Source organism: Nyctereutes procyonoides, unplaced genomic scaffold, assembly GCF_905146905.1.
Source record: "Nyctereutes procyonoides isolate TBG_1078 unplaced genomic scaffold, NYPRO_anot_genome, whole genome shotgun sequence".
NCBI lineage: Eukaryota > Metazoa > Chordata > Mammalia > Carnivora > Canidae > Nyctereutes > Nyctereutes procyonoides.
Window position 1 is genome coordinate 13,755,584 of NW_026575136.1, and position 13,646 is coordinate 13,769,229.

Genomic DNA, 13,646 nt, shown 5'->3' on the forward strand with positions numbered 1-13,646 from the left:
GACAGAGAAGCACTGGCGGAGCATCTGCTCGGGCGTGTAAACCCCGTGGCGTGTAGGAAGCCAGGACTTCCATCCCGCACAACACTCCCTACTCCTCCTTCTCCACCTCATGCAGTACCTGCACCTTTCCCATAAAAGCCCCCAAATACTTTGATGAAGAATTGTCACTGTTGAAGGATCCATTTCCATCCTGGACAGGATGTGTCTAGAATCACTGTCGATGGCATCACGTAGAAAGGCAGGGGGTGGACTTCCTCGTGTCACTACAAGAGTTGCCCGGGCCCAGGGCAAACGGCTCCTCTCTTTCTGGGAGAGTCTCGGACTGGACTTCACCAGAACTCCTGGACCACCCGCGCTCCTCTCGCCATGTGCCCAAACAAGGCAAAAGAAGCCACGCGGCACGCAGGCCGGTGCGGCTGACACCCGGCGGGTGTCATGTGAACCTTGAACTGGCGACCACAGGCCCCGGGGCAGAGGGGCATCACCCCCGGGGCCTCGCCCGCCCACCACCCGGCGCCGGCAGCGCTTCCACGGTCCGGGGGGCCCCAGCGCAAGGGCCATCTGTCCGATGCCTCACTACAAGAGTCCTCTCCAGCTGCTCTGCTTCCCGAGGCCAGTGCCTGGCTCCCGGCCTGTGCGAACCCCGCGGCCCCCCACAGGCCCTCTGGCTGCGGGAGCCCCCGCCTTGAAAGCCCCACACAGGGCCCGGGCCCAAGGGGGCTGAGCCGTGCTCCACGGAGTCCTGAGGGCATCGGGGAACCAAGCGCCGCTGGGCACAGCTGCTTGGCTCCCTTCGAACCATGCCCCCTCGGTTTGCCCGGTTGATCCTAGCTGCCCGAGTCCCACTAAAACTGGGAAACCACTGCCCCGCAGCACAGCTCCCTGACCCCGGTAGGGATGCATCCTCGTCCCGCTCCCTCTCCAGCAGGCACACAGGGGTCCTCAGTCATCGCGTGGGACGTGCCAGTGAAGGCCTAGACACCCACCTCAGTCCTTGTCAGCTCAAGAACGACGGCCAAGCCACAGGTGTGAGCCATAGCCATCACCATCACCACCACCACCATTACCACCACCACCACCACCACCACCACCACCACCATCACCACCATCACCACCACCACCACCATCACCACCACCACCACCACCACCACCATCACCACCACCACCACCATCACCACCACCATCACCACCACCACCACCATCACCACCACTATCACCACCACTCCCTCCAGCTTCCCGAGCTCAGCGGCTTGCCTCCTCAAAGGACAACAGAAGTCCCCTTGACCCTCCTTCCTGGACACTTGCCACTCACTCAGGCCTGCATCTTTCGGGCCTCTCGCTCTAGATGGTGTCTCCAGCACGGCTCCTCTGCGCCTGCCCAGGTGGATGTGTGACCTTCACTTCCGCAGCTCAGAACCCGAGCTTTCTCTCTGTTGGGTTCATTTGTATCTGAAGAGCTTACTATGGACACTAAAAACACCAGGTACGTGTTGCCTTTGTGTTATTTATGACTAGGCTCAAGCTAGTAACCAACCAAGAAGAAACCCATCCACACTGGACTGGACTCAAGATCTAGGGCTTAATAGGAAAAGACAGTCCTCGCTCGCTCTCCCCAGCAGCCCCACTCTCTCCCACACATGTGCACGCACGCACACTGACACGTGGCAGCAGGGAGCCGTGGCTGTGAGGGCGAGTCTTTGACGGCAGTGGTGTCAGCGCTGGTGTGGTTGATAGAAGCAATACCCTGGTGCAGAAGTCACAGACGTTTGCATCCATGTCTTGGTAGCAGCTGAAGACCTGTTCTGGTGCACGACTTCAGATGTTGATTTTGGTGGATTTGCCCATCTTGTCACTGCAGCCTTCCCAAGGATCCTGTATTTTGTCCCACATCCTTTTGTGATAAACTCTTTTTTGGGGCAGCCCAGGTGGCCCAGCGGTTTAGCACCGCCTTCAGCCCAGGGCATGACTCCGGGTCCCGGGATCGAGTCCCACATCAGGCTCCCCACATGAAGCCTGCTTCTCCCTCTGCCTGTGTCTCTCATGAATAAATAAATAATAATTTTTAAAAACCTGTTTTTCGATAAACTCTTTTTCTACTTTATCACTCAAGAGTCGATGTCTACTGTTAGTAAGGGAGAACTCTGACCAAAGCAGTAAATTTCCTACAAAATGGATGCTCTTCTCTGAAAGCTCCTCTCACAATGGTAATCATTGTGCCCCATTGGGCCCCAATGGGCTGAGTCTGCCTCTTTATTCATGGGACAACTTTCAGACGTCCAGCTGAGCACACAGAGATGACCCAACTGCAGCCCATGCCGATCCAGCTATGAGTGACAGGTGAGACGTGGATATGGGTTTTCCAATTCCAAATCAGGAATCTTTATACTATTCTGTTTCTCTTGGCACAAATAAATAAATCCCTCTTGAGCTGTCAAGCAAGCATAAGTGCCGTTTTTTATATTTTCTTGAAATTCCTTTAAAATTATGTTAAAAGTATGAGCTACACATCTTCACTCAATAAAGACCTTGCATGCTGTTTCTTATCACCCAGTGTGGATAACTGCTAGTAACACAGTTTTGCAGGCCACTCAAATCTTGTGCTAAACCTACTAAACCTTTTTTCCCACTAGCAGCTAACTGACTGCTTGGCAGGATGCATTTCTGCTACCACCCATGGAGTTGTAATTTTATCAGCAATCAGTTGAGTTTGTTCTGAAACTAGTTTGTGACAATTGTACTTGTTACTGCAATTCCATAATTTAATAAAATATTGAGAGACACCAGTGAAACACTAATATAAAATGAATTTGTTTTGAAAGGATTTAATAGAAGTATTTGGTGAGGAATTGGGAGCTTTATAAGCAAAACTGCAGAAAATCATAGAAGTATAGAAAGATTCTGTTCTCAGAATGCCTTCCAATTATATTTAAGTTCTCAATGTAAAGACACAGGAAATCATGGAAGATGCATTACAGACACGGTTTATTTAAGAAAGAAAAACGGTTATTTATCTCAGTCAGAACAGTACTTAGAGAATGCTCCAACTCCCCTATCAAAATATTGAAGAATGAATATGTGTATGCATGGTTTCTTGCGACTTTTTTTATTTATTTGAGAAAGAGAGAGCGTGCAGGGGGAGGTTGCAGAGGGAGAAGCAGACCCCCTGCTGAGCAGGGAACCTGCCGTGGGGCTCAATTCCAGGACCCCGAGATCATGACCTGAGCTGAAGGCAGACACTTAACAGGCTGAGCCACCCCGGTGCCCCTTTGTACACAGGTTTTAAAGTACGTTCAAATAAACTGTGTAAGTTATCATGCCTCTTTTTTTTTTTCATGCCTCTTTTTTTATGACTCTTTAGCTTATTTTCTTGATTAACCACCTCTTATTTGATTTTTAAGGTTTTGGGAGAAGCTTGGTTTTTGCAGCCTGTCAGGTTACTATTGATCCAGAGTTTCTAGACCATTTTTGCTATATACTAGCTTCCATAAGGTGGACTCGTCTTCCTTTTCCTGAGACAAAGAACTGGGAATTCAGTGTTTGCAAAAGAATTCCCAGACACTTACCTATCTTAAAGAAATCACTAATTTATGCTTTGTCCCATACAGGAAGATGGCCTGAGACAACACTAGGTGATGTGAAGTTTACATCAGAATCAACACAAATATGCCAGGTTGTAATCTAGAATTTGAAAAGTATAGCACTGTTTGTGACCTTCTATAGATGACGATGAGGATCGGAAAGAAGTGCACCCAATTCTCCTACTACTGACCATTTCTCATACAAGCACACAATAATCAGAATCTTCCTTCAACATAACCATGCATCCATTCTTTTTTATTCAAAAGTTATTAATCAAGCACCTACTGTTAGGGATTGACTGCGTCCCCTCAAAATTCATACACTGAAGTCCTAACTTGGTATTTGGAGGTGGGGCCTTTGGAAGGTGATTGGGTTGAAATGATGTCATGAGGGTGGAGCCCCAATAAGAGTTCGCTTTCTCTCTTCAAGAGCACGCACCAAGGAAAGACCATGTGAGTACACAGAGAGAAGGCAGCTGTCTTCAAACCAGGAAGCGAGCCCTCACCAGACACTGAATCTGCTGGCATCTTGATCTTGGACTTTCCAGCCTCCAGAACTGTGAGAATCAATTTCTGTTGTGGAAGTGACCCAGTTTGTGCTTTTTTTTTTTTTTTTTATAGCAGCCTGAGCAGACTGATACCAACTATGTGCCAAAAGCTATTCTAGACACTAGGGATGCACAGATGAGTAGAACAAAATTCTGCTCTCATAGAGGACAGATTCTAGTGGAAACACTTATCCTCCCACCTGTCTGTGAGCTACTGAAGGGTACAAATTGTACCTAAACCACTATCACTTAGCACAATGTCTGGTGCAAAGTTTAAAGCAATGTTTCATTAGTTGAATTAAATAAAATTGAATCAAACTGAATTTAATTTTCGGAGTGTCAGATCTCACCAAACTCAGGAGTTATTTTTCTATCACATTAGAGGTTTGGACTGGTCTCTATTTCTCTAAATTTAATTTGATTGATATAACAACCTTGTCTGAATTATGCCTCAACTGTACATAGACAATCCTATTCTTTCTTTTTTGCCAAAAGCAGACTTCAGTTCAGAAAATTGAATTCTGAAAGATAATATCAAGGCTTCTAAAATAATTTTTAAATGGCATGTTTACATATAGGAAACTTAGATCCTGAGAGCCAGTTCCAAAGTAAACAATGGAAATAGTCAAAGGTCAAAATATAGAACAAGGGAATTTTATCCAATCATAAAAGGATTAAATGTGAAATCTCCACAAACTATACAAAAACATTCCAAATGTAAGTGCATGCATTGACATTAATTATGTTGTCTTATTCCTACAACAATCATTATTGGGACTTAGTATCTTAAATGCTATTTTTCTTTTTCCAGTTCACAGATATTTTTAACACAGAAATTTTAGTTCAGCAAATATTTGAATGCCAACTTTTTGCCACGCATTGTGCTAGGGATACCAAATGGCTTTAGGGTAGAGCATCATCCAATTTTCACACTGATTTCTTCCCTGAAGAAGCAAACAGTTTTTCTCTTTCAAATCTGCTCCCATAGACTAGACTTCTCAGAGCTGGTGAGAAGAAAGCTGCCATATAGTCCTCAGCACCCATTGCCCTCTCACTGCTAAAAGGAAGTTATTTTCTTGAAACAGAAGAAAAGTACCTTGCCTCTATGAAATCTGATAGTCTGCTCTAGGGGTGTTGTTTTCTCCAGCTGGCCGCACTGTGTGATTCGCTTGTAGCACAGAGGCAGCAGAGTCCTGCAGGGCTTAGGAGGAGAAGGCCCGATCTACAGCCTCCCTGAGCTCGTGGGGAACTCCCCTGCAGGAATAAAGACGAACTCCTCCACATTCCTGAAGGCTTACATGGAAGCACTCATCGATGCTTTAGGAAGAAAAGCAGACTACAGTTTTAACAATATCATTAGTGCTATTATTCTTATTATTGGTCAAAAAAAAAAAAAAAAAGCAGAAGACCTGGGGCAAAGACAAAGATGGAAGATGCTGAAGCTTTCAAGAGGTGACACAACACCAACCAGCCAACTGAAAAACTATGATCTATAATAAGTCGTCCAAATCTTCCAAATATGTACATAAATACGCAGGTCTTCAGCAACGTCTTCTTCAGCCATGTAGCTGTAGAAGCATTAAGCCTAACGCTCTGAGGACACCCCACTCAGGTTTCCCTGAGCCATGAGGTGGCTCGGGCAGTTTGCGCTCTTTCAGGAACAACACCGCAGAGAGCGAGCATCACTAATGTCCTGGGACAGCTGCCGGCCACCTCTGAAGTCCCCCTCTACAGGAAGCGAAGCATAAGGACAAAGAGAAAGCAAACGGTATAAATGGGATTTCGTTAAGTGATCTTTTTCTTTTTTCTTTTTTTTCAAGGTGGCTTTTCCCATTGTGTGGTTGCTTTTTTGTTTTGGGTTGTTTTTTTGTTTTGTTTTGTTTTCTCCTCTCTATATTCACAGCTCCTCCTGGATGGAGCTAAGTTATATAACTGTACTAGCAGAGAGAAGATAATTTGCTGGCCCCCAATGATTTCCCCCGGGATACTGAGAGAATGCGTAACAAGACGGACCCTGAAAGAGGAGCATCTGGTTGCCCTAAAATATAATGCTTGCCGCAGAGAAATCACTGTAAATAGCTTTAACAGAGACCAAATGTGTCTGCTTTAATCTATTGTTTTATCACCCACCAAGGGAATTTATTGGGGTGAGGGGGGGGAGTGGGGTCACATTATCAGGGCATGATTCATAACTCTTTATTAGAACCAACAGGTCAAGGTCTTTAGCTATAAAATGGAAAGTTAGAGTCTTGTTATCCAACCACATGTAAAATATGAAAACAGAGAAAATTGACGGAGAAGAAAATTAGTCTTTCCATAGGTTGGGGGGAGAGAAGAGACTATATTCAAAACATGATTTAGAGAAAGGAAGTCTGCATGTTTTGTTTTGTTTTGCTTAATTGAAACATACTTTAGTTGGGGAAAAAAATCATAACTGAAATTTCTCAAGTTGTACAATATTCTGATCCTGATAAATTGTTTTTTTTTTTTTTTTCAGTTGTCTCCAGGGAAATGAGGGCTGTAGTCTTAGGAGAATTAGCATGTACTAAAAATGAAATAACAGGCCTATTCATAAGAGGAATATGACCATCAAACACACAATTTAAAAAAAAAAAAACAACAAACAGTTGGTAATTCAAGCATGTGTTTGAAAAGTACATACATACTTAAGAAGTATTTATATCTTATTTAAAAAGTAATAAGCTGCCATGTGTTAAGGATAAAGGGTATTTCAGAACACATAAAAGGAACAGCTCACTCCATTTCTGAGGACGATCAGAGGAACACCAAAAAAAACCAACGGACTGACTTCTAGTGAAATCCAATCTCAAAGGGAAATTCAGGCATCGGTAGAGAGCCCATAGCATCAACACACCGCCAGCACTTTTCTTGTCAGGATGGCAAAAACACCAATGCGCCACTACTGCTGGGGACTCTGCACGATGCTCTGGCTTCCCTAGAATCCTCTAACTTTGGACAATTATTCTGAACTTGGACGCAAAATTCGATCATAGCATCCACTGCACTCTCCTCCCCACTTTAACTGCTCTGAATCCACTCTCCAGGGAAGTCTTACTTGTTTGATGTCTTTGGACCAAGTTGCATGTCACTTCAATTTGAATAATGTTGCATAAATAGAAAAACAAATAAGGGCTGGCATTTGGGTAAAACTGAGACGTCTATCTTACTCCGTCTTCCAAGCTATTTTTTGTGACCCAATGGTATGCAGGCAGTTTAAATCCGAAATAGCTTTGGTGTTTCCCCCGCTGCAATCCCACCATTCTTACAGTGAAAGAACTCGCTGCCGTCTTCACCAGCACACTGCAGCATGCAAACAACCTGAACCTTACTACAGATGATTGATTGAGTCGCTAAAGGCATCAAAATCCTATAATTGAGCTGTCTGAACGGTATCAAACACCCACAGACATGTGGCGGGTGAAGAACTCAGACCTATCTCATCAAAGATAAGCCCTGTTTAATTGGGATCACCAGCCTCCTTGCCTTGGTCTCACCCCTCCCACCCACAATGTTAAACACTATGAAGTCCTTCCTTCACCGTGCCCAGGCATAATTTTTTTTGATTTAATAAAGAGCTAATCCTTTGGCCAGTGCACTCTATACATACCTTTAACATCTCTAGCCTCCCTGGCAGCTGCCTTTGGTCTCTGCACAAAACCTGCATTTGTTGAATAACAATTACCAATCTTGCACTTATTGAATAACAATTCAGCAAGGCTCTCTGACCTCTACTACATATGACACTTTTCCTTTTGGATCATCTTGTCCTTCACTGCATCTTGTCCGTCCTTCTGCTAAAGCAGAGAAAAGCAGGTCCCTCAAAAGCCGAGGCCTGAGCATCCTGAGCTAACTGCAGTAGATATGCTGCGCCCTAACATCCACTCACTTCCACCCTTTCCTCCCCTCCTCCTCTGAGCTGCCAGTCAAGAGAAGCAACTCCTTTAGTGCCTGCATGTTTCTACTTACAATAAAGTAATTATATTGAGTGTTGGTTTTGTTAAAGTCAGTCTTAGCCGCACAGTTACAACTGAGTTTTGATGATGTGTCTTCATTTAAGAATGACAGTCTGTGATGGGCTGTTCTTATCACCTTGAAAGGGGCATAAGGAAAAATCAGGCATAACAGAAATATTCCATAACTTTGTTAGGGTGGTGGTTAAACCTGAATATATACATATGTCAATGAACTCTATCTGCCATTGATGCACTTCATTGTATAAAAAGTTATCACCTTCAAAAAAGTGATGGTAAAAAGACAGGTATAGACAGACACATAGATGATACATGGATGGATGGATAGAGAGATCTAGATAGATAGATAGATAGATAGATAGATAGATAGATAGATGATAGATAAATAGATGGATGATAGATGATAGAGATAGATGATAGATAGGTGATAGATGATTGATAGATGATAGATGATAGAAATAGATAGATGATAGATGATTGATAGATGATAGATAGATAGATAGATAGATAGATAGATGATAGATGATAGATAAAATGAAGCATCAGCTGACTGCAAAACTAAACTTATCCAACTAACAAACCATTCCCAATTTTCTAATTTTATGCCCAGGGTCAAGTTCCCGGGACTGAATATAATTTGTAGCCTTTATTTCATTCAGAAATTGCCGATACAAAATTCTAAAAGATTGGCCTGACAGCCAAGCCCTGCCAGCTGTTTGATCAGACAACATGAATTATTACCTTGACACAACTGTATGAAAGGCAAGCAACCTAATGTCCCCCAAATATACCGCTGCTGGAGGCAAGACATCTGGCTTCAGCAGAGAATTTCCAAGAATCCACATTCTCCACAGCTCTCTCTCCATGGCGTGGGAGGGACCCCAAAGCAAGGGGTAGGAAGTTCAAGAACATGCGAAGCAAATTCTCTATAGGCTGTTCATAGAGCAGAAAACATTTGTCTTCTTCCCTGTGCAAGGATATCCTGAAGGTGAGAGCCAAGCTAGACTGCCACTTATAAATCAAAATACCCCTTTTGTTTTTACCTAACAAAGAAGAGAAAGGAGAGAGAGAGAGGTTATAAGGTGTCATTCTTACCTAGTGGGACTATGAAAAAGAATGCCGCTGCTGACAAGTGCACAAGGTACATAAAGCGCACGGCTTAGAAGCAACAGGGCACACAATTAAGTACAATACGGGGAGAGCATGATTCTCCTCTGACAAGGTTGAATTGTTCAAACGAAGTCCTGGGGAGCACTGATATGAACACAGGAAAAATAAAGGAGAGCTAGAAGGGGATTCGGTTTCTAAATATCAGGTGTTACAGAGCAGAGGAAAAATACCCTAAAATAACTGTGTCTGATCAGCCCTTGATCATCCAAAGTAGTGGGAGAGAGGAATGCGCATTAATTCCGAAATAGCAGGTAATTAAGAAACAATTTATCTTTAATTTTAGAAGGCAGTTACACACAGGGACTCCCACACCCACCCACCCACCCCTTCACGCTCCCCCGGCCTTAACATTCCTCACACTTCATCGTATGGTTCACAGTGTGGGTTCTCACTGAAGGCAGGGGTGGGAAGAGCCGGCAACAAAAGATGTGCATGCATGTTCTGTGAGAATGTTTGCTGTTTTCTGAGCATAGATGGTGACAAATGACTTTAAAGTAGCTTAAAGAGAGAAGCGTCATTCATTAAAAATTATGTTCCTTTGCTCCTGAGCTAATACATGAAAACATTTATTTTGCTTTCACAAGGCAGCAGCTTCCTGGCTGCGCATGAGAAGGCATTTCTGTATCAGCTGCACCAAGTCTTCATCAAGGCACTTCTTGACCATCTAAGGGACCGTCGTTGCCTAACCCATCGAGTCAAGAGCGTCAATCTCATCAGGGATGCTACATCCTTTCAAAGGTCTAAAAAAAAGGAGGGGGAGGGTGCCTGGGTGGCTCAGTCAGTTAGGCATCCGACTCTTGATTTTGGTTCAGGTCTTCATTTCAGGGTGGTGAGATCGAGCCCCGCATCGAGCCCCACATGAAGCCGGTTTAAGATCCCCTCTGCCTCCTCCCAATTGCATGCACACGCTCCCTCTGTATTAAACACACGCACACTTCTGAATGTTAGCATGTAAATACTTAAATACTCCAGACATTTGGAAACATACATGTGTCTTCCCAGGGACATGAAGTACCTGATATTACAGTGTGTACACACCCATGTGTGCCTGGCACAGCACAAAGCACTCTACGTACGCCAACTCACGACCACTTCTTGAGGTAGGTACTATTACGCCATCACATTAATAGGCCAAATAACTCTCGTTCATAGAGGATACATAGGGGCACAAAGTCCAGAGATGGAACCAGAATTCAAACTCCAGTCTGTCTGAAACCTAAATCAAGTCCATGCAACTGCAGAGAGCAAATCCAGATCTTCATGCCCAACAGGACACCCGTCTAACTGAGACGTAAGAACACTGAAACCCAGGGATGCCTGGGTGGCTCAGGGGTTCAGCATCTGCCCTCAGCTCAGGGCATGACCCTGGGGTCCTGGGATCGAGTCCCTCATCAGGCTTCCCGCAGGGAGCCTGCTTCTCCCCCTGACTGTGTTTCTACCTCTCTTTCTGTGTCTCTCATGAATAAATAAATAAATAAAATTTTTAAACAAAAAAAAAGGAAAACTTTGGCCAAAAGAGGTTAATTAACTAAGACCTGTCATGTAAGACTGTGGCTGGTGCCATATTTTTCTTCCCCAAATATAACTGGCTCAAAAGTGAGGAGTTCCAAAGTCTTTACCAGGCTGATGAATAAATGACACATGCATCACCACTGCACCAGCCAGCTAACGCAGAGGCCAACATAGCCAGGCCTGCAGTCTGATTCCAGAGACTCACATTCGACCCTCTCACTACAGACGACTGGGTTCAAGGCCTGACTCCACCTAAGCTTATAATCTTGTATGCATCACCTAAAACACAGTCCTTCCTGAGGTATTTCCCATTGCACTGCCCATCCTGGGTCTTTCTGCCTAAACATAGAGACGGGACCCTTCTGCAGATATCAGCAGCTCTAGGTCTCCGCAGTCACCATGGCAGGAAGACCTCCAGGAACACAAATCACCACATGGGGGATGTTAGATACCCCCACCGACTGCTCATCGACACAGGGCAGAAGCAGTAGCTGTCAACCCGGACTGCACATTAGATTCATCAAGGGAGCTGCTAAAAATCAGCAATTCCCAGGCCCACTTCCCGACCAATTAAATGAGAATCTCCAGAGATGGGGTCTTGGCATTGGGATTTTTTTTTTAAGTTCCCCAGATTATTTTATTGAATCCAGTGTTGAGAGGACCTGAGCTAAAACACTGGTCAAATCCATAGTTGAGCACTGGGATTTCACAGAAGCCAAATAATGAAGTAAACACTTTGAAATAATACTTCCCCGTGTACTATATTTCTGATTTTGAAAGTCCTAACTCCCAAATTAAATGCTAGCATGCTATTTATAGATTTACAAAGCATACACATATATACACACCTATGTAGGCTGTAATATTACTATGTGAGAGCATTATTTTCACATTGCTACAGTCCCATGCTCTATACATCAGATTTTCTCATAAAATCAACATCAACGTGTCGGCTGTACTTCCATCCAACCACCACACTGACGCACGCACATGCTCTTACTTCACGCTGCTGCGCTATGAGGCCAGAATCTCACCTTTGTATCTTTCTAAGATTGAAGAACATGAGAAGTTTTTTGAGCTGCTGACAAACGAAAATGTCTAGACTCTAGTTACAGTCACATATTTGAACCAAGAAAATAAATGCCTTAAACCCTGCTGGTTTCCTATTGTCATTTAAATTGGAACATTTTAATTTTTATAGCAACTTCTGCTGGATTTTTATATAAGCTTGTGTTTAATAATTTTTCGTGTGTCACATGAAAAATTTAACGTGCACAACTGAAAGAAAAAAGGCAATGGTATTAAGATATTTAAAATAAGTTGAACATTCCTTCCACGTTTTTCTGGATGACTTGCTACCATAAATTACACCTTTTTGCACTATGCCATTTGTTTCCCCCAACTGTTTCTATATGGTGCAATAATTACATGCTCTATTGAATTCAAAAGGGTTGTTGAAAGGTTAGGTGAACAGAGAAAATGAAAGGAAATGTAAAGGAAAGCTGCAGTTTGCTCTCTATTGGTACATAAATAAAGATAAGTGAACAGGGATTTCTTGGAAAGGAAGGAAGATACCATGATTCTGTTCAGATTATATTGTATGCAGACTCTATGTTAGAAGACATGCATCTAAGCCACCTGAAAAGCAGTGTAATTTTGTCATGTCCGTTTTTCCTTGCATAAGCAATAGAGTATCACAAAATGATATCAGAAAATGTGCTCGAATACCATCCTAGTCGCATGTAAGAACAAATGAGCAGTATTATATACTATAAAAACCAAAGATAAAAATAAAGACGATTGGATGGTCTGTCTTGGTAGAACTCTTAGCAATTTTAATACAAGCACATCCCTTATAATACTTAGTATCTTAGTGGTTTAAAGCTGAGAAGGCTGATAAAGCTTATCTAGTGCAAAAGCCAGTAGATGCCAACAAAACCTCAGGAACCGACACACACAGATTCAGCTTCTTTTTTATTTTTTTTTAATTTTTTAATTTTTTTTTAATTTTTTTACAGATTCAGCTTCTAAATCACTCTCTGACCTCCACTGGTAGGGCAAAGAATGGATGTGCTTCCTTGCACTCTGCACATACTGTGCTTTGGGAACCACCTTCCAAGGTTGCCCTTGGTGCTTTTTTCCCCTGTATCTAAACCTGGCATATGGAAGGAGGTGCCGATGAGAACGGAGGAACACACCCACACATTATGATTTGCTCTGGACCTCAGCTCCCCTATGAAGAAGCTAGTATACTCCAAATGCATTTATGCTGAATTTCTAAATAGATTCCTGATAGAAAAAGAACTAAAATTATCTCACTGCCAAACAAAAGGTTTCTGCATTGAAATGTGACAGCTCATTGCTCAAGCAGCTTGTTGCCAGAAGGATACACACCGTTTCCAGCAGAAAATTGGTTTCGGGAACTTGCCCAACAGCCCAGACACAAAATCGACTTCCCTGGCTCTTTCCAACAGACCAGCACCACTGGGACTCACTCCTGGTCCGTTCAACAGAGCCTTGAATCTCCCTCAAATTTAAGAGCCCAAACTAACTCAACCAGATTATTCCTCCAATGCCAAAGACTGGCATTGCTTTCTGGAGCGTTTCTATTTCTCCAGTGATTTTACTCCACAGAATCGCTCATGACTACAGACAGCACTCCTTAATTAAGCCCCAACAGAGCTGAATTTAAGCTATCACCTGAGAAAATATATTCCACCATTACTCAGGAATGCAGTTTGCCACTACTGGGCGTGAATCACTTAGCTCTATTAAACATATAAGTTTCCCTACAGTTCTATGCCATTATTCGCCTTCATAAATGCACATGTGTCCTTCATAGTTAG

The 13,646-nt window shown here is 43.5% G+C and overlaps 1 pseudogene; it reads left to right on the plus strand.

Annotated features, from left to right (window-relative positions):
- The first annotated feature begins 800 nt into the window (after positions 1 to 800).
- The window catches only part of LOC129495427 (60S acidic ribosomal protein P0-like), a 54,147-nt pseudogene continuing 41,301 nt past the window's right edge, over positions 801 to 13,646 (plus strand).